Source organism: Sciurus carolinensis, chromosome 8 (assembly GCF_902686445.1).
Source record: "Sciurus carolinensis chromosome 8, mSciCar1.2, whole genome shotgun sequence".
Lineage (NCBI taxonomy): Eukaryota > Metazoa > Chordata > Mammalia > Rodentia > Sciuridae > Sciurus > Sciurus carolinensis.
In genome coordinates, this window is record NC_062220.1 from 68914254 (window position 1) to 68934195 (window position 19942).

General features: G+C 37.6%; 1 protein-coding gene across 43 annotated transcripts in view; it reads right to left on the reverse strand.

Moving 5' to 3' along the window:
* Positions 1-19942, reverse strand: part of Nrcam (neuronal cell adhesion molecule) — a 273474-nt gene that overhangs the window by 200878 nt on the left and 52654 nt on the right. For 42 of the 43 annotated variants that reach the window (XM_047560508.1, XM_047560513.1, XM_047560524.1 and 39 more), the window contains exon 2: positions 18229-18370. The gene's annotated coding sequence lies outside the window, so the exon portion shown is untranslated. The other variant, XM_047560510.1, reaches the window with a different exon arrangement.

Sequence of the window (19942 nt, forward strand, 5' to 3'; positions counted from 1 at the left end):
GTAATGCCTGCAGAAAGAAACATGGCCAACAAACATAATTAAGAAGCAAAACACCCAGAGCAGAGAGAGGAACAGAGAACTGCTTCACACAGCAATTTCCAAGTAAAGTAGAGAGCCAGTAATTTGCAGTGCATGTTAGAGAAAAGGAAAACCTCTTACTGACATAATCCAATACTCAGTACTTAAAGGCTATTCTTGAAAGTACATAGGTTAAGAACAAGAAGTCTCAGTGATTAGTAACTAGGGCTCTGCAGGTAGAGGAATGCATCCCAGTGGAACAAGCCCAAGCAGAGCAGTAGACATTTCTCCAAAGAAGACATAAAAATTGTCATAGGTATACGAAAAAATGCTCAATGTCAATTTTTTTTAGAGAACCTAGTGTGAATAAAACTTTAGTCACATTCACTAAAAGTTAATGAGGAACAACTGATAGCTTACTAAAATCTAGCATCTATGCTCAGCCTACTGCAAGTAGTTTGGTATAGTATATCACTCCAATGACCAGATTGTCATCTCAAAAGACCCCAAGCAAAGCATCTCAATGTTTAATGTAACAACATCTGGAGCAGGAGAAAGACACCACCTGAATATTGTTATCAATCTTCTGTTCCCAGAGCAAGCAACAAGTCATCTAAATTTATTAGAGTGCTCTTTTAATGAAGCTTGCTTTTATCTGAGTTTGCTCATATTAAAGTAGATATTAAACATGTATAAAGACAGTAACTCCAATTACCAAGTGACTTTTTTCTTTTCTTTCTTTCTTTTTTTTAATTGAAACAAAGTCTTACTGTATTGCCCAGGCTGGTCTTGATCTTCTGGGCTCAAGTGATCCTCCTACCTCAGGTTCCTGAGTAGCTGGGACAACAGGGAAGTGCCACCACACCTGGCTCAAGTAACATTTCAATTTAACCAACATTTATTGAGTTGTGTATAGGATGCTTTGCTAAGCACACTAGGGTTATAAAGATGAAACAAATCCCTTGCTCCAAATGCAAGATAAGCTCATAAGCAACAAAATGCCATCTGGCAAAATAGGTGCCATAACAGAAGTAGAAATCAGAGCACAGAGTGGCTGTGTATAAGCTCACAGTCAGCAATTAGGAACACCTCAAAGAAGGTGTCTGCAGGTTTCAAAGACAGTACAAGTAATGAGTTTTCTGCTCAACAGTTCTCTTATGCGGGAGAAATCTTCTTGCTTCTTTCCATTTCCAAGAACAAAAACTGTACAGTTTTGGATATAGAATATTTATTGAGAATCTGGGCATGCAGTGATGCAGATGTCAGGAATTAAACTTATTATCTATAACACAAAATATCAGAAAGCTAGAAGGCAGAAAATCTAACCACACAGCTCAGACTGCTTATCTTGCTAATAAAGTATAGTGTGTTGTTTTAGTCAGCTTTTTCACTGCTGCGACTAAAAGATTTGACCAGAACAATTTTAGGGGGAGAAAAGTTTATTTAGGGGCTCACGGTTTCAGAGATCTCAGTCCACTGACAGTTGGCTCCATTCCTAGGGGCTCAAGATGAGGTTAAACATCATGGTGGAAGAGTATGACAAAGGGAAGCAGCTCACATGATGATCAGGAAGAAGACAGAGCTCTCCACTGCCATATACAAAATATATATACCCCAGAGCCATGCCCCCAATGCCCCACCTCCTCCAGCCACACCCCACCTGCCTAAGTTGCCACTCAATCCCATCAGGTGATTAATTCACTGATTGGGTTAAAGCTCTTGTAACCCAATCATTTCTTCTCTGAACCTTCTTTCATTGTCTCACAAGTGAGCTTTTGGGGTACACCCCACATCCAAACTATAAAACCTGACTTCAGTTCTATGTTAATCTGATATATAGCCAAAGCAAGAATGGCAAAATTAATTAACTCAGTAAAAATTATTAGGCTTAATATATTCTTTATTCCACTGTCCAAGCAAATTTTTTTATTGATTTTGGTATACACAAATATGTAATGTTTAAAGAAAATCATCTTCACAATCTTTTGTACAGGTAATAGTGTGAACTAAAATGACTAAAGGGTAAAAGAAGTAAGAGGAAAGAAAACATACTTGAAATTATTAACAAAGCCCAGGAACATTTAGAGAATGATAGACAGCAGGATAGATGGCTAGTCTGATTTGATATTAAGCTGCTATTGCCTAAAGCACTCCAGCACTCAAACTCAGTTAACCTGACGTGGACATCTGTCACTATAAGAACCCTACCATGCTTCCAAGCACACAACAAATTTCTTTCTGGAAGTTACTTTGACTGTGAATATAATCTGAAAGGGCCTAGGATCTAGTCTCTGACTTTTCCATTCCAAGGGGCACCCATATGACTCCAGCCTGATTAAGCAAGTACCATCTGAGATTCAACTCCTGAGCAGAATGCCTAATAGACTGAAAAGGCTAGGGTTCATCCATTTGATCCCTGTCTCCCTGAGCAGGTTGGTTCTGCTGCAAGTTAACACCTGTTGTTCCTGCATCTGGCTTATTGATTTCTTCCCATGTTCAAGTCGGTCAGTCATCCTGTGCTCGCCTTGTGGACTCCCAATATATTTCCTTTCCTTCAAGTTGGGCAAGACTGGTTTTGTTATGTACAGGAGGAGTGTGGGCTGGTATGTTAGGTGAGTGTAAAGAGCTATAGCTGGAAAGGTGGAATACCTGTTCTTCTGTCTCTGATAGCTCAATCCAAGGAGCATTTGTAAACCATGCTGGGATTACCTGTCTTATTCTCCTTTCCTGTTTCTCTCCCAGTTAAGTCTCAGTTGAAGATGAATATTAGGCAAGATCAGTATTGGGAAATAGATGAAAATACCATCCTAACATATTCCTGTATCATCTTAAACATTAGCAAAAAACATAAAAGCTGCCTTTGAACAACTCTTTCTAAAATAGCTGGGCTAGAGAATTCCGCAAGTGAAAGTTTGTGGACTTTATTACTTGCACTATAAATGGCATTAAAGACAGACCATCAATACAGCATGATTGATAGAGAATGAATGCAACATATCTGCATATTATATTCTCAAAACAAAATTTATGCATGGGGATATTTGTAGTCAGAAACAACAACAACAACAACAAAAGTGAAAGAAAGAAAACCATTTAGCAAACAAAACAAATCCCAGAGAGCAGTAGCACATTCACACTTGGGAACCTGGTTTACAGTCTTATGAATAGAAACATAGGAAAAGAATAACCTCACTATAAATATTCTCAATGAGAGCACTGAATTTCCATTGGGAAATTATTAAGTGAGAGTGGATGATGCCAGTTAAGAACAAGAAAGACCAAATTAAGAAAATGGAGACAACAGTTCAGAAAGTAAAGCAATCTGGGAGTCTCACAAAGTTATCATGGTCTTAGCCCTCTTCCTAGTGACTCAATAAGCTGGAAAGACTCTTGAATGGATTATGCACTTCAGTCCACCCTGGGCAAGCATGCCTGCCTCTCTAATTATTTACCAATATCAGACCAATACTGTTTACAGTGTTGTTTAAAATTGCATTTTTATAGTATTTTAAATGCTTAGAATTTCCCTTTGCAGCAATAAATACATATTCTGAAACCCAACTAAACACCTAAACATTCTGGGTGAAGTATAAAAAATGTTTATAAAAACAGAGCAATAAGTAATTAAAAGGGAACTGTCAGAGAATGATAGTAAAGGGAAAACATTAATCCAAAAATGTTAAGCCAGAACTGAAATCAATAGTTATGTTTGTGTGTGAGTGTGTGTGTGTGTGTGTGTGTGTGTGCGTGTGTGAATGAGTGTGTGTAGTTTCACTGTTAATATCCTAGTTTTATGATTTTAAAAATCTCTGGGAAGCTGAGGGGTGGGGAATAGATCTCAGAACAAAAGGTCTTAAGGGTATATTAAGTGAGACAGCATGGTGGGGCATGGATCCCCAAGGACTATGCAAGATGTAGAAAGAAAGCTCACCATGTGAAGGGACAGCAAAGAAACTATCCCTCTTGAAGAGGTGATATTGAGTGAAAGACGGTCTCCTTGACAATCTAATCAGAAGCCATATCCCCCTTTTGGGTTTCAGGCTGATTTATAATCTCTGCATGACCCTTCTCTCCCTGTCCACCACCCCTCCAAATAGCCAAAGCCAACAAATTAATTTAAAGCAATACCTTAGAAACAAAACTAAGCCCTCTATGGAGGAATGAACCCTCCAATCAAAGCTCATGGAATTCCCACAGATAAAGTACCAACGACATTATTCCAAAAATTCACTGAATATTCTGCAATTTTAAATTATATAAGAAAGCAAGACACCGTGAGTGAGAATCAGCAGAACATGCTGCACAGATCTACCCAGAATTCATATACTGAAATCACTAGAATTAAAACATTTTTTTTTGCTATTAAAAAAGATTACCAAGGAAACTGAGTACATAAGCCAAGAACATGTGACTATGAAAATGGAAGCAGATTTAGAAAGAACCAAGCAGAACTCTTCTGAAAACAAAAGTACGATTCAGATGGAAAAATATTGGATATGTCAACTAGCTAATAAAACACAGGGAAAAAGAATACATTAGGAAACTCAGGCACTTCCAGGCATTAAGGATAAAAATAAAGGACTAACACATATAATAGGAACTCCAGAAAGATATGATCATGAGGATGAGGGAGAAACAATATGAGAAGAAATAATGCCTAAGAGTTCTCATAATGGATCAAATACACAAATTCTCAGATTTAGGAAGCAGAAAAATAAAAATCAGCCTCACACACATGTACATACACAGAGACTCATACAATTCAGTGAGATTTCAGACAAAGAGAAAGTCTCAAGCAGCCAGACAAGGTGGTATGGTGGATAAAGATGAGGGAACATGAAAAAGGAAGGATGACAGAAGGAGGAATAGGAAAAAGAAGTATTACAGAAAAGAATAGAGAAGAAAGAGAGAAAAGTCAAAAACTGCAAACAAGAAAGCCTCTCTTTCCTCAGGGGTAAATACAGGTTTGAGGATGCTTGTGCGCCAAATCCAAAATTGTAAACATTAAGTCTGATCAGGTTTGTGTGTTCCTAAATTGATTGTGTCATCGACTCCTGACTGAACAAATTAAAATTCTTCTTGAGATAGGTCTCAGGACTCAGATACTGTATTCCATCTATTATAACCTCATAAACATTTCCAAACACTTAGAGAAAAGTCACCATGAAGGAACATCAATAGAACACAAGAGATCCAGATGCCCAGCAACTTCAGATGTTACAGTTTTCAGATACTAATGCAAAACTATTACCCTGAAATGATTGAACAACAGGTATGGTAATAAAAATCACAAAGGAAACAATAATGGAATATTATTCAGCTTTAAAAAGGAAGGAAATTCTGGCATATGCTACCACAGGGATAAATTCTGTGCTAAGTGTAACAAGCAAGTCACATATAGATACTGTATGATTCCTCTGTGAGGTACCCAGAGTCAACAAGTTCAAAGATGGTGCCAGCTGCTGAGGGACAGGGAACTTTAATGACTTTAACATTTTGCTTTTGCAAGATGAAGTGTTCTGGAGATTGGCTGCACAAGGTAAATGCATTTAACACAAGTGAACTAACTATATACTTAAAATGGCTTGAAGACACTAAATTTTATTTTGTGTTTATTTTACCACAATTAAAAATATTTTTTAAAAAATCACAAAGTTTAAGATGTTATAAAAGCGATTAAGCAGATTTAAAGACTAACAAACAAAATTTGTGAAACTTTATTTTATTTATTTATTTTTAATGTGGTGCTGAGGATCAAACCCAGTACCTCACATGTGCTATGCCAGTGCTCTACCACTAAGCCACAACCCCAGTCCCTGAAAAATAATTTTTGACAAAAAGAATTTTAAATGCAATATATGAGATAAATATCCTATTAGATACTGCTAAAAACATTATTATTTTTAAAAGCAAAGTGAAGAAATTATACAAACTCTAATACAAGCAGAAGGAAAATATAGGAGAAGCTAAGTCGCAAAAAAAATACAAGAAGTTCCAAATAAGACTTATAAGAATTTCAAAGGGGAAGAACTGAGGAGAGGCAAAGAATGGAGACAAGGCAATGTTCAAATAATTAATTGCAGAAATTTTCCTAGAATTGATGAAAGACATGAATTCATTGATTTAGGAAACACAGAATATGCCAAGAAGAATATATACAAAGAAATACACACCTAGACATATTAAAATAAAACTGCAGATGTCTAAAGACAAGAGAATATCTCAAAGCAATAAAAAAGAAATGGCATACCTCTCTACACAGAACAACAGTTAAATTGTTTACAGACTTTTCATGTCTTGTACATTTCTGGCTTAGGAATAAGAACACCAATACAACCATTTTGAAAAACAATTCACCATTATCTAGAAAAGTTGAATACACACATACACTACTACTCAGCAATCAGAATCCTTAAAAATAAATAAATACATAAAAGACCACTACCACAAACTTGGACATGTGTACCAAGAGACAGGTACAAGAGCGTAATCACCCCAAACTGAAAACGACCCAAAGGGATAAAGAATTGTGATTTATTCATAAGATGGAATATTATTAGCATTGAAAAATCACTTTGAATAATTCTCACAAACATAATGTTAAGTAAAAATTACCATGACATTAATCATATGAGGTTCAAAACTATGTAAAAATAAATGATGATTTAGGAGGAACTGGAGGAAGGGAAGGGGGTATGATCAAGGAATAAAACAGGCAAAAGAATAATGTTGTAGTTCCTACGTTGGTTGTGTTTGTTTTTACTCTTTTTTAAAAATATTTTTTCATTGTAGACAGACACCATACCTTTCATTTATTTATTTATTTTTATGTGGTGTTGAGGCTTGAAGCCAGTGTTTCACGTGTGCTAGGCAAGTGCTCTATCACTGAGCTACGACCCCAGCCCTTGTTTTTATTCTTTTTACTTTACGTATATGTTATTTTCATTTTTTAAAACGAGTTAACACATTACTATTTAATTATAACAATAACCCTATGAATGATACACTATTTTATTCCATTTTGTATAGGGGAAACTGAAGTACAGAAAGAGTAACTTGCCCAAAGTTTCAGGCTAGCAAGTGGCAGAACCAAGACCAGAATCTATACAATCTGTCTCTATAACTAGTGCTCTTGACTATAGTGTTATTCTCTCTTTTGCACATATATAATATTCTACTTTAAAAGAAAAGAAAAAAGTTAAAAAAGAGAAAATTGCTTGGCATTTACACTCCAGGAACTGATGTCATTAAACTTTAGCAAAAAAGATAAATACATGTGCTAGTATAATGGGAAATAAACATCCAAAAGCTAATATTATTTTGCCCATGTTATTTTTATTCTCATCACATTTTTCTTCATTTTCCAAATTGTTTTCAAAGAACACATATTAGTTTAATACTTGGGGAAAAATAAAACTATTTAAAATTACTCTTGTCTTTAGCTTTTTTTGTTTTGTTTTGTTTTAATCGCATATCATACATCGCTTGGTAATTGCAGGGAAGTCTAATTGCATCTTGCCTGAAAGATAAAAGAAACTATGAGTGTTACTGGGTTCCAGAAAAGGGCTTTTGTATCCAAAGGCAAATAGTGTTTTAAATTTCAGTGAAAAACAGAGAGAGAGAGAGAGAGATTGAGAATTAAAGAGACTGATAAAGACTTGTTTCTGACTGGTCTTACTTCAGGGCAATCCCAATCCCTTTCTACAGTAGCAAAGTACCCAGGGCTTCTCTGCCTCCAGTCACCAAGCTAACTACAGAGAGACACAGAAGGAATTTTATGCAATAATCAAGAAATAGACTCACAAAACAAAGACATCAGTTGCCTGATTATCAAATTCAGAAAAACAGGCCTTATAGAGTGTGAGGTTCCTGCTGACATTCATGAAGCTTCAGTGGCCCTGAAAGGGAGCACAGAATCCGCTGACTAGGTGGTGCTGAGCCCACAGGGTCCTTCAGAGCCGCATCTGTTGGCTTTTCTGAGCAGGGGGAAAGAATGCATTTCTGGAAAGTAGAGCTTTTTGTAAAGTGAGAAAACACTCTTTAGAAGCAGATTATGTTAGAGTTTGTTAGTGTTATTCAATCACAAAACACTAACTGAAAGAAAGGGCAATTCATAGAGATACTGGGTCAGTTTTGGGGTGCACTTACCAGTGGTGAACCTCAGGTTTAAGCAAAGCAGGAATGACAGGCTAAAGCTTTAATAACATTTGCCTTAGCAACTATGTAGACCCAAATAAAAAAATATATCAGTTCTGTAAGTAATTTCTATAGAACAACCAGAAGAGCACAGCAGACATCTCTCATCACCTGCTCCCCTTCTTTCATTTCAGTAGTTTGTGAAGTAGAGTGAATCATTAACCTTCCTGAGCTTCGGTTCACAGCTTATAAGATGGACATAATCATACTTGCCTCACAGCACTGTTGTGAGGACAAGGTGAGGCAGTACAAGGAGTGCCCAGCATAATGTCCCTGCAGATGTTTCTTCCATTCCTGCCCCTTCTACTCAACTCATGGAGCTGCAAGTCACAATGTGCACGTGCGCACACACACACACACACACACACACACAGGCTATGCCTTCTCAGAAAGATGCAACCTAGGAAGATACCTTGTCTGGCTCAGGGCCTACAAAATAAAGATTAACAATCCAAACACATTAAAGCAAGGACTGGGAGTTAGTTTTCACTTCAGAGTTCATTTCAAAATAACAAATTACAACATAGTAACTGGAAAGGAACCTGCTAATGAATATACATAAAGATGGTTAACCAGAAATAAAGACAAAAGCTGCCTTTTCTTGTCACATTAAAGTGCAAACAAACAAGACAAGGAGGAGGCAGCAGGAGATCTAAAGTAAAACTTCCATTTCAGGGATGAGGACAACGAGTTAGATGCCCAGCATCAGATAGACAGAGACTCAGGGTACACAATCCCTGGGAATGCTAAGGAACATGGACTCGAATGGAGTTCCATCTTAAACATCCAAGGGCAGTCATTTGCTCCCAGAGAATACAGCTAACTCTTGTTTTCCTAGCCAAAGAAGATTGAGAAATTTAAATAAAATATCTAGAATGAGAACTAAAAATATTTATTTTCAATGAAGTACAGTCATTCTTCATCAAATTTGGTTTATGTCAAAGATGACCATGCAATCATTCTTGGGTCAATAACCCGGAGATGCCTCATTCACTGCTTCATTGTTTTATGCAGGGTGTGTGTGCTTGGGCTTTATTTCTGCATTTTGTTGAAGTTTGAGTTGGGTAACTGAATTCCTAATTCTGAAAAGTAAACACTTCATGATCCACTACTACAGGTTGGGGTTTGGAAGTGGTTCATTTGGTCTAAGAACAAGTGTATGAACAGGCACAAAAAACAAAGCTGGACTGGAGAAAAGGAAAGCTTTTATATCCACATGAGTCTGAAACTTCAAAATGACTAGACTGTATTTTAACTTTTAAAAACCTGAAAGTAACTAAAAAAATCTATCAGAACTGCTGGAGACCACTTCAAAGTAAAAGAGATTTGACAGAGAGATTTGAAGGCAATGAGAGGAGTAAAAATTTTTAAAAACCTTTCATGTTTGTACCTCAGAGGCTTAAACTGTCCTTAGATTGTAGCACTTCTCCAACTTTAAAAGCATATGTGAATGCCCAGGAGCTTGCTAAAACACACATTCTGATTCAAGAGGTCTGGGGCACAATCTGAGATTCTGGGTTCTGCTTTTTTTTTTTGGTGCTAGGTATTGAACAGGGCCTTGCCCAGGTTTGACAAGTACTCTACCACTGTGCTACATGCTAGATTTTAGTTTCTGTGTCTGATGTACATTTACCACATTAGGATTTGGAGGCATATCCCTTAAACTCAGTTTTATTGTTTGACAGATACCAGCTAGCTCTAGGTACCTTATTGACCATTCTAAGGCAGAAATTAAACAACACTCCAAAGTGCTTTGTTAGCAGCAAAGAATACAGAATAGCAGTGTCATTACCATCACTGAAAGGATCGTGCATGATAAATGACTTGCTGAAGATCCTACATGAGAGGCAGAACTAGGCTTAAAACCAGTCTTACCTGGTCTGAAGCAAATGCTTTGCACTTCAACTTGTTGCTACTTAAAGGAGATATGAGGAACAGATCATTTATTTCCATCCATGTTGTCAAAATTCATTTCCAAAAGACATGTACCTTTCTGTCTCAATGAATATGTAACACTGAAAATGCTCATTTGGAGATTATTCAAGCACATGTATTTCCTGAGTGGGTGCAGAGGTCACCGTGACTATAGTAGTGCTCTTGATGCCCCCAGGAAAGATCATAACACTCAGTATACCCACAGCACAACACCATCATCAACTGGGAAAGTGAAAGGAAGCCTAGTGCAAATTCACAACCACATGGGAGAATTCCAGAAGAGGGGCAGAGCCATAAGGAATAAAATAGGGAGGCTTCATAGTGGGAAAGCATGTGCTTTCAGGTGTCTCAAGGAAGACAAAGGTTGAGGGAGTTTGAAGAACATCAAGTCCAATATTGAGCAAAATCCTGAGAGTAACCTCAAATGAATTAGGCCTTGTGATGGTACCCACAATGCTAATCAGTACTGTATTTAATACCCAGATCAAGATAATTTTATATCTTAGAACACTAAAGCCTACCCTGCTGATACAGTACACGAACTTGATAATCAGGAAGGAGTCCTGGAAGACCAGGGTAATGACTGAGAACTTTATCTCTCCTAGACAAAGCCACTTGAAGAATTTTAGCTTGGCAATGATAGAAAGAAGGAAAATGGGTATTTGAATGGAATGTATTGGGGAGAACACTGGAAGCATGGGAATTAGAATATCTTTAAAATTTATTCTTCTACTAGTGAACCCATTTAATCAAATAAAATCATAAATCACAAGTATATCTATGTTAACAGAGAGAGAGAGAATAGGAAAGCATGGTTGTTTTAGATCCAGGTATGCTGGGGCCCAGAGGCTGGCAGGGGTGAACCCTCAGGTTTGCTAGATTTCTTTGAAAGAACATCACTGTACCGTGATAAGCAGCTATGTTAAGATGCAGGAACTAAATGCAAAGGAAACCAGTACAGATGTGGTTTTCTGAGGGAAGAACAGATTATTTGTGGCTTCAATAGAACGAGATATGGGCACTGGGTTTCAATCCCACGCTCTTTCGTCTATGTCAGGTTCTCTGCTTGCTACTATCTGACAAGACATGCCAAAGAGAAAATGCAAAATCCAATATATCTCTTAGTAATTTAGAAACTTCTTAGTGGCTTCCTGTTTCTTCTGACACTAAGGTCTTAAAAGAACTTTTAGTCTAAAAGCCTAGCTCCATATCCATTCTTTAATCTTATCTCTAAGCAATTAATCAATTGAAAAATAAGTTGTTCTTCAAAGTTCTAGACTTCCTCCTATTGTTCCAAAACCTTCATAGTAATACTCATATAGTATTTCAACAGTGTAATCACAAGATTAAAGTAACAAAAGAGTTTACATTGGGCAGAAATAAATGGTTCAGGATGGTAAGATTTAATTTATTTTTATGTAGAATATGAAACTATGGCAAACAGTAAAATTGAAAATTCTGATAATACCTAACAAATTCTAAAATGTACATAAAGATACCTATTCAATGAAAAATATATTCGTTAGATTTTCAGAAAAGCATATACCAGGTATATTTAGATACAAAGATGCTATGAGAAACTTAGTTATAGAGAAAACAAAATGTGGGTGATAGTAGCTATTTTAGTCCATTTTTCAAAACAAAATACATGTGTTGGAGTTCCTAGGAAGCCTCATTTCTGAATCCCAGAATCACAGAGTCTAAAGTTCTTCCTGGATTTCCTGGGAAGCATCTCAGTCACTCAGGACTGAAGGTTGTCTTTTTTTTTTTTTTTTTTTTTTTTTTTTTTTTGAGTTTTATTAGTATATATCCCACAAGTTCCTTCTTGGTTCAAGAAGAGAGGACTTCCCTTCATTGGAAACCAACAATCCTCCTCCTTTAATTACCCATTTCCTCCCATTCTATCCTCTGAAACATAACAAAAAGAAATGTCCAATATGCTCCCCACAAAAGGCCTCCACTTACTTTTGGACAGAGGCAGTTATGCCTCAGTTTTCTTTTCTTTAATCATCCTGGCCTTTTAACTTGTAACAACAGGACTTCCTTTTCATCTCCTTTAGGTTCCCTTTAGAACTTTAGGCTCCCTTTGGAACACAGCCTAATTTCTCCACATACTTCATTAAAGTGGACTAACGGTATAGAGAATTACACAAACTCCAGGTGATGAGTCTTTTATTAACTTCCATACTTTAATATATTAAACTCTGTAATAAAACATTAAAGTGTGTTCTACATTGTAACCTTGGTCAGAAGTAGTACACTATTTATGGAGTATTTATAGGCAATTACTGGCAATTATAATAATAGCTATAATGTAATAAATATTTCCTATATGCCAGGCTCTGAATACATTGCTATCAACGACTCCAGAAGGTAAGTATTATTATCCCCATTTTTTTTTTTTTTTTTTTTTTTTACAGGAAGGGCCTGGACTACATTGTCATAGATCTTGATTATGATTCCAGAGCTAGTAACAAGTGCTGTGAAGACACATAATCACATACTTGTATGCTCTTGTACTATATGGTCCAGGTATGGTGACTGCTGCGGTTCAGGATTTCCTAGCACCAAACACTGAGATGAACATTTGCATGAAGGAATTTTGCTGGCAAGTGCTCTTGGGTTCAGCATCTGTGGGGGAGTGCCCAAGGTAGGGCTAGGAAGTAGGAGAAGTTGTATTGTGGTAGTCACAACAAAAGCCACAGCAGATCCTTCAGATCCTCTCGTTGTATCCCCAATTTCACCAGTTGTTGAATGCATGCTGCCCAAGGCAGATTCAGTGAGGCAGCTCTCTTTAGCTGAAGACTGAGGACAATCTCCAAAAGGAAGAATCCACTTGTGAGAGGTGGACTGTCAACACCTCCAGTCCAGGAAGAGCAAGGGCAAGGGATCTGGATGGTACATAAAGCTCCACTGCAGTGACTCAGCTTAGGAAGTCACTCTACATACCTCCTTATGGTTTTGTAAATTACAAATCTTAAAGTCAAATCTAAGATTGAGAGGAGAAAAGAGCTACAAATACTGCTTTGACTTATGTGTAGGACAAGAGGAATCTCTCCCTCTTCAGCCTCTCCTAGTCTCTTCTGTCTCTCTTTATCTCATTTTTTGCAGAGGCATACCAGGGATTGAACTCAGGAGCACTCCACCACCGAGCCACATCCCTGCCCCTATTTTGTATTTTATTTAGACAGGGACTCACTGAGTCACTTAGCACCTCGCTTTTGCTGAGGCTGGCTTTGAACTCGAAATCCTCCAGACTCAGCCTCCCAGGCTGATGGGATTACACGTGTGGGCCACTGCACCCAGTTCTTTGTCTCTTTTCTGTATCACATTCTCTATGTGATATGCACATATTAATATGATGATTCTCAATAAAACATGAAAATCCTGATGGTATAGAGGGGAACACAAGAGGAGACAGAATAATTTAAAATACTGGAAACTTAACATTGCCATTTCTGAATAGTTCTATCAATAATAAAATCTACCTGCCTTTTAAATGAAAGGAACAACACAGGGTGGGAAACACCTGTTAGTGGTTCTGCATCCTCAACTATTTTTTAAATCCTAAATCTTTCCTTATGGATTTCACTTTATAAATGATATTAAAATGTGATTACCTGAAGATGGTTCTTACCCAAAACAAATAGCACTAACACTTACACTATTGATTATGAAGAGGGAATTCTATTACTGTTTTTTCATTTGTTAATGAGAACGACCAATTTTTTTAAGTTTAAGAAAAAAGTATTTATTGTTTCTTTTTATCTACTTATTCATTATGTAGAAGCTTTTAAAAAGCTAAAAAGTCAACAACTAGCAAGAACGGTTTATTAGGTCATGAATTTGAAATAGATCCTCAGGGTATAATGAATTCAGCTTATATTCTGGGAAAATGTGAAGAGTCATTAATTCATATTATGTGACTTGCTGTTCCATCAACTAATGCAAAAATAAATCCACTCGTCACCATCCTCATTTTAACACAAGCAGCAAGATATTAGTGCAGTCACTGGGGTTCAAAAGTTAATAATAAAACTGAATCAAGAATAATTTCAAAAGTACCCCAACAACAAAAGACCGGAGAGAGTAAAAATTCAAATGCAGCAGGACCTTATCTGATTAAACACCCATTGTCATTGTCCTCCACCAAACTGACCTGCAAACTGCTGACGGGAAGTCTAGGACCTCTATGGTGGGATTGAATTTGTACCAATACTTTGTGTGTCAGCATTTCCTCTCCTCTTTCTTTTTAAAATCCCACACTACAGAAGGGCACAGGGTGACACATTTTACTGCTAAATATGATTTGAGGCTGTTGGAATACTGCCCACTCCAAAGTGTCACCCTGACAACTCCCCCATGGCTCTGCTTTCTAATAGAAACTGTCTTCATACAACCTTCCTCTAGCAGAATCCACAGGGTAGGAGGGCAGCAGGAATGATTTTCCCCAACTCTAAATACTTTCAAGTGGCAACTTCAAAACTAACAGAAACTCCATGCATTGTTTTGTTTGCATAAGGGTACCTGTAACGTGCACCGGGACGGAAAATGGACAGGAAGCAGCCACCCCCTGCCACTCCATCCTGCTCTTCTCCCCTGGTAAGACAGTTCAGAAGGCACCAGCTGACAGTGGTGAAAGCTGACCACCAACTCCCTTCCTTAGCCACCACATCTTGTGCTTACAGTCTGCAATCGTTTCCAAATCTGTTCACCCTTGCTTGTACTGTCCTGCCCAATGCATCCAAGCAAGGCAGAGGGCAAACCTTTAGCACGTGTCAGACAGTGTTTCCCCATAGCGCTCATCCTTATCCATGATATGCTCTTCCACTGCCGATTTCATAAATGAAAGTTGTCAAGGATCTTGTGTTTTAGAGACATCAAATGTGTATGTGTTTATTACACAGAGAATATGAGACATAAAAAGAGACATGGAGACATAGAGAGAAAAACAAAGAAAGAAGGATGCAAAGAAAAAGACTCAAACAGGGAGAAATATTCCTTGTTCTCTGCAGAGAAGTGAGTGGAAGCTCCTTTTGTTCCTGGTAGCTTTCGGGATGAGTGAATCATGTTTTCGACACGCACTCTGATGACTTACAACCCACTAGTTTCACAGCAGAGACTGACCATTCTGTGAATTTCAAGAACAATTCATTGTCTTCCAGACCACCTACAACTTGCATGCATGTGCCGTCATTCTAAATTATACCAACTCAGCATTTCCACACATTCATTGTCTATACATAAAATTCACAGCAGATTGCAGCATAATTGACCGAATCAGAAATATCTTCTGGTTAAAAGTGTTGGTTTTACACTCATTGCTGAGGGTCTTTTTTTTTTTTTAACTGGAATTTAAACACAGGTGTTTTGATTCTAATCCTTCATTTTAGTGTTAGGACTACTATAGAGAAGTAAAGAGTATAAAAAAAAAAAACAAAATTAATGTTAAAAAGGTATAAAAATTGAATATAATAAAACATTAATTGCTGCCTCAAGTATTAAATAAAATCTGTTTGTTGAACCTAGCATGATTAACCAAAGCAACTATCATCCATGTGAACTGATTAAAATAATTCAACTCCCTATTTTAACACAGAGATGACTCCACAGTTCAATAACGATTTGGGATGAGAGGGAAAAACTTAAGCAGTGGAAAGGCCAGGGTGAGCTTCAAGAGACCAGGACTCTGCTTCTAGCTCTCAATATTAAACTTAATTTTGCTTCTGATTAATTTTCTTGTGTATGAAATGAAAGTGATAGATTAGTGATCTTTAAAGTTCCTGGAAGAATGGTAATAAAGTAGACTAAAAAGTGTAAAACAGGAGGGTTTTATAATTTTCCAGCAGGTCCTCAGGAAAAAAGTCATTAAGCTAATTAAGACCATCGTAATCAAATAAAATTCACTGAGTAGTGCTATTGTGTTATTTGAATTTAAAATTTTTACCCATGACATTCCCTCCAAGACAGCTCTGAGTAATGAATTTCAAAAGTCTAGCTCGGGTGGATTTGCTCTCAAACAGTACAGCCTCTGTTGCAATAGACCCGCTCACCATGTGTCAGGGTAGCCCACTGGGAACACCCTGGGGTGGGGGGCTGACATGGCCCACTGAAGAATGCAAGAAAGACCCTGCTCAGTCTCCCATAAGCAATATTTAAATACTGGGCAAGGCGACAGAACTAAGGAATTGAAAGGAAACATGATTAATACAGAAAAAGAATTATACTTTGGAAAGAAAAGCACTTAACTAATTTCTGTAGCTATTGTAAAATTATAGTTTCATACTTTGGCACTGACTTCTAACTCTCCTAAATTACTAAAATACTGCTTTAAATCCCTTTTATAAAAAAGTCACCTTATTTGTCCCTAGGAGGAAACATCCTAATTTACTATGCCAAGAAAATAAGACCAGAAATTACACATACAAATGAAATAGTAAACAAAAGGTTTTGCTTGTTTGTATGGTTGGTTGGTTATTTTTGAGACAGTATCTCCCTATGTTGCCCAGGCTGGTCTTGAACTCATGGATCTCACCATAAGTTGGGAATGATCTTCCCAACCCAGCCTCCCCAGAAGCTGGGACTTTAGGTCCTCAGCTAACAAATAATGTTAAACTAGAAACTAATTATGTGACGAGTTGTGTCTCAATTATATGAATGAGTAATACTTCAGTACAATACTTCAGGCTTAAGTACAAATTCCAATTTACGCTTTTAAAATGATTTATAGCTATCACCTACAACTCTTAGGTCAATGTTTCTAGACGGGATTTCTCTCCTTCCCTCTGCCTGACACAGCTGCCTGGTAGAAATTTCTACCCAGATATCCAATATACACCCCATAGTCCTTCCTTTCCCAGGAATAAATCTTCTTCCCTCCACAATTCCCTCTATGGCATCATCATGCTCTCGGTCACCCGAGTCAGAACCCCAGAATCACACAATCCCCAAATCAGGGTATTCTATCATGTTCATCTCCCCATCTCTTCCATGTTCCTCACTTCCTCTACCCAAAATCTAGTCCTCCTACCTATTCTCCAGATGATTACAAAACAAATCTCTCCCTCCCTCTTTCAATCCTGCTCATCTCCACTTCATTCTCTGTGTTCACTCACGGATAAGGTGCCCAAAATGCTCAGGACTCCCAGCCTAATGCCCCTCAGTGCTTCAGGGTTTCCTGCCCCCACCCTACACACACACACACCTTATGGTTTAACAACCCTACACAACTTACTGCTTTGAGTGTGGGTTTCACACCCTGTCCCACTGCTCCTGCCTGCAGTATCTTCCTTCACCCCACCCTGATCTTTACCCTGCTCATTTCTATTCATTTTCAAGAGCCATTTCAGGGCCCATCTTCTCCAGGAAGCCTGCTTTAACATGCACAGTTCTCCTGCACCAGCCTGCAATAGATGCTTTACTCACTCCTTAATGCACCCTCAATACACCCGTGCCATACTGGAGTTGGTCACTTCTATTGATAGGTCTGCCTCTTAACATTTTGACAGCTACTCCTCAAAGGCAAGGACTTGTTACCTTTGCTTCTTGGAAGCCTAGCAAAGCTTACTGAACTCAACTGAAAATGATCTATGGGGGAGAACAGATTAGAGGATGTAAGAGTATTTAAGAGGATTATACACATTTGGGAATAGCAGCAACTGTTTTTCACACTTATGCAAATAATACTCCATGGTTTACAAAGTAATTTGATTTAAGTTATATTATTTGATTCTTAAAGCCATATTATAAGGCAGGATAAGGCAGCTATGCTGACATAGGCCATTAGTATGTAAAAATTTTCTTGGAGAAATATTATCAATATTTTAAAGGGATGTATGCATTTCATGTATGTGTGTTGGTGTTCTCAAATATAACTCTAAGTCAGAGTTCCACTTCAAATTGATTGATTTTCTTCATAACTATTACATTTTTTTCCCTCAAAAATAAAAATTCTCAATTACTTACAGAGAATTTTCAGCAACTTGTTCCTTTTATTTGTTCTTCAGGGAAGTGGGTTTTGGAAAATAGACCAGCTAATTCCGACTTCTAAAAACAAAGAGAGAACTAGTCCCCTCTCACCTTCAGAAGATCCACTGGGCCAAGAGCCTCCCAAAAGTTTTCCTGCTTTTCAAAGCCGTCCTGTTCCCAGGATGATGTCAACAGCTGAAAGCAGCTTCAGCAAACAGGGTTAAAGGGTGCCAAGGAAAAATATCAGAGATTCCTAAAAAGGAAACACACACACACAACAATGTAAATTGTTTTGAGTTGGTTAATTCTCTTAAACTGAAATTTCATTTTACTATTCAACTAAAACTGACAAGGGGAACTTAATACAAATGAAATTCACTATTAATTTAACCAAGCATTATTGTACTTAAGAACATCAATATGTCTTAAGACACTAAGCAATTCAAGGGCAAAAGGTAATGAAAAAAGGTAACATAATTCCAATTACATTTTTGAGAGGGAGAGAAGTCTGTATTTCCCCCAAATAGCACAAAACAACTGTGTGCACAAATTAAAAAAAAAAAAAAAAGGCACTTGATCTCATTCAACTCTGATACTTCATGGGAATACACTGTGTTTTACAATCACATCAACACACAGGCTGTGTCTGGGAAGAATCTAATACAGGCTGAAAAGAACAAACAATGAAGAACTTAGTATTTGATCAAGGTTGACGATGTCAGAGAGGAACTCAGCAATGCAATTACATTTTAGAGGTGGCTTTGAAGGCGGTGAGAAAAGAAGGCATCTGGGAATAAAGGGGTTGCTGAACACACAATTGTTAGAAGAAGAAAAAAGCACAAGGTGAAGGTAGAACTCTGCAGAATGAAACCTTAATTAAATGGAAGCCAACAAACAGAAGTGCTTGAATAGAGTGTTTATTTAATACCTCACTTTTATGAGAAAGGGTAAAAATCACAGAGAGGATTGTTCAGAAAGCTTCTGCTACACCAGAACATAAGGTCAGTTGCAATGAGAAGAGCAGAAGCTGGAAGTTCTAGACCTGCCCCCACCACTAACAGTATGACCTTGGTCTTGCTAAATGTTCCTCAACCCTCCTATGCATTAGCACCCCCAGTAGAGCTTTTAAAAAACATTCACAGCAGGACTTCATCCCAGCCAAATAAGTCTGTGAGGGTAGGATGGCTCCCAAGAATCACTGTGTTTTTTAAAAGAAAGTCAGAAAAAATGTTCTTTGATGACTCCTATAACCCTCTGTCTTTTCTACATTATAGTACTTGATAACTCATTTGTTGTAAAACAGATACATTTAAATTAATAGTGTCCAAAATTTTAAAAATCTATAAAATTGATTCCCAGTTTTCAAGAAGAAGGAACTGAGCGGGGAGAGGAACATGACATATCCAAATAAAATAGCAACACCAGGATGGAGTCCAGTCTGGGGAGAACAAAGTCAGATGGTAAGACTTTGTGTCAGGGGCTAGACACAACTCTGTTCCAGGCTGGGATGGGTAAGATCAGAAGACAGAGCCACCCACTATCTAGGGACTGAGGATGCTCTTAGCTCTCTGGGCAGAGGAGAGTATACTATCTCCCCAATAAAAAGGAACAACAAAAAAAAGTCCTAGAAGCTAAGTTACTGAACATTTTGTATGAGCTAATTGGTGTGGCCAAGAATATCCTTGAAAGAACTCACAGACGTAGGTACTAACATGTGCCCTTTATAAATGAAGAAACTGAGGCCAAATGAGATTACTCTTGTCTCAAAAATGGTAGTCCTAGAATTTTAAGAAAGCTAATCTCCCCTTACTAAGCACTGCTTTAG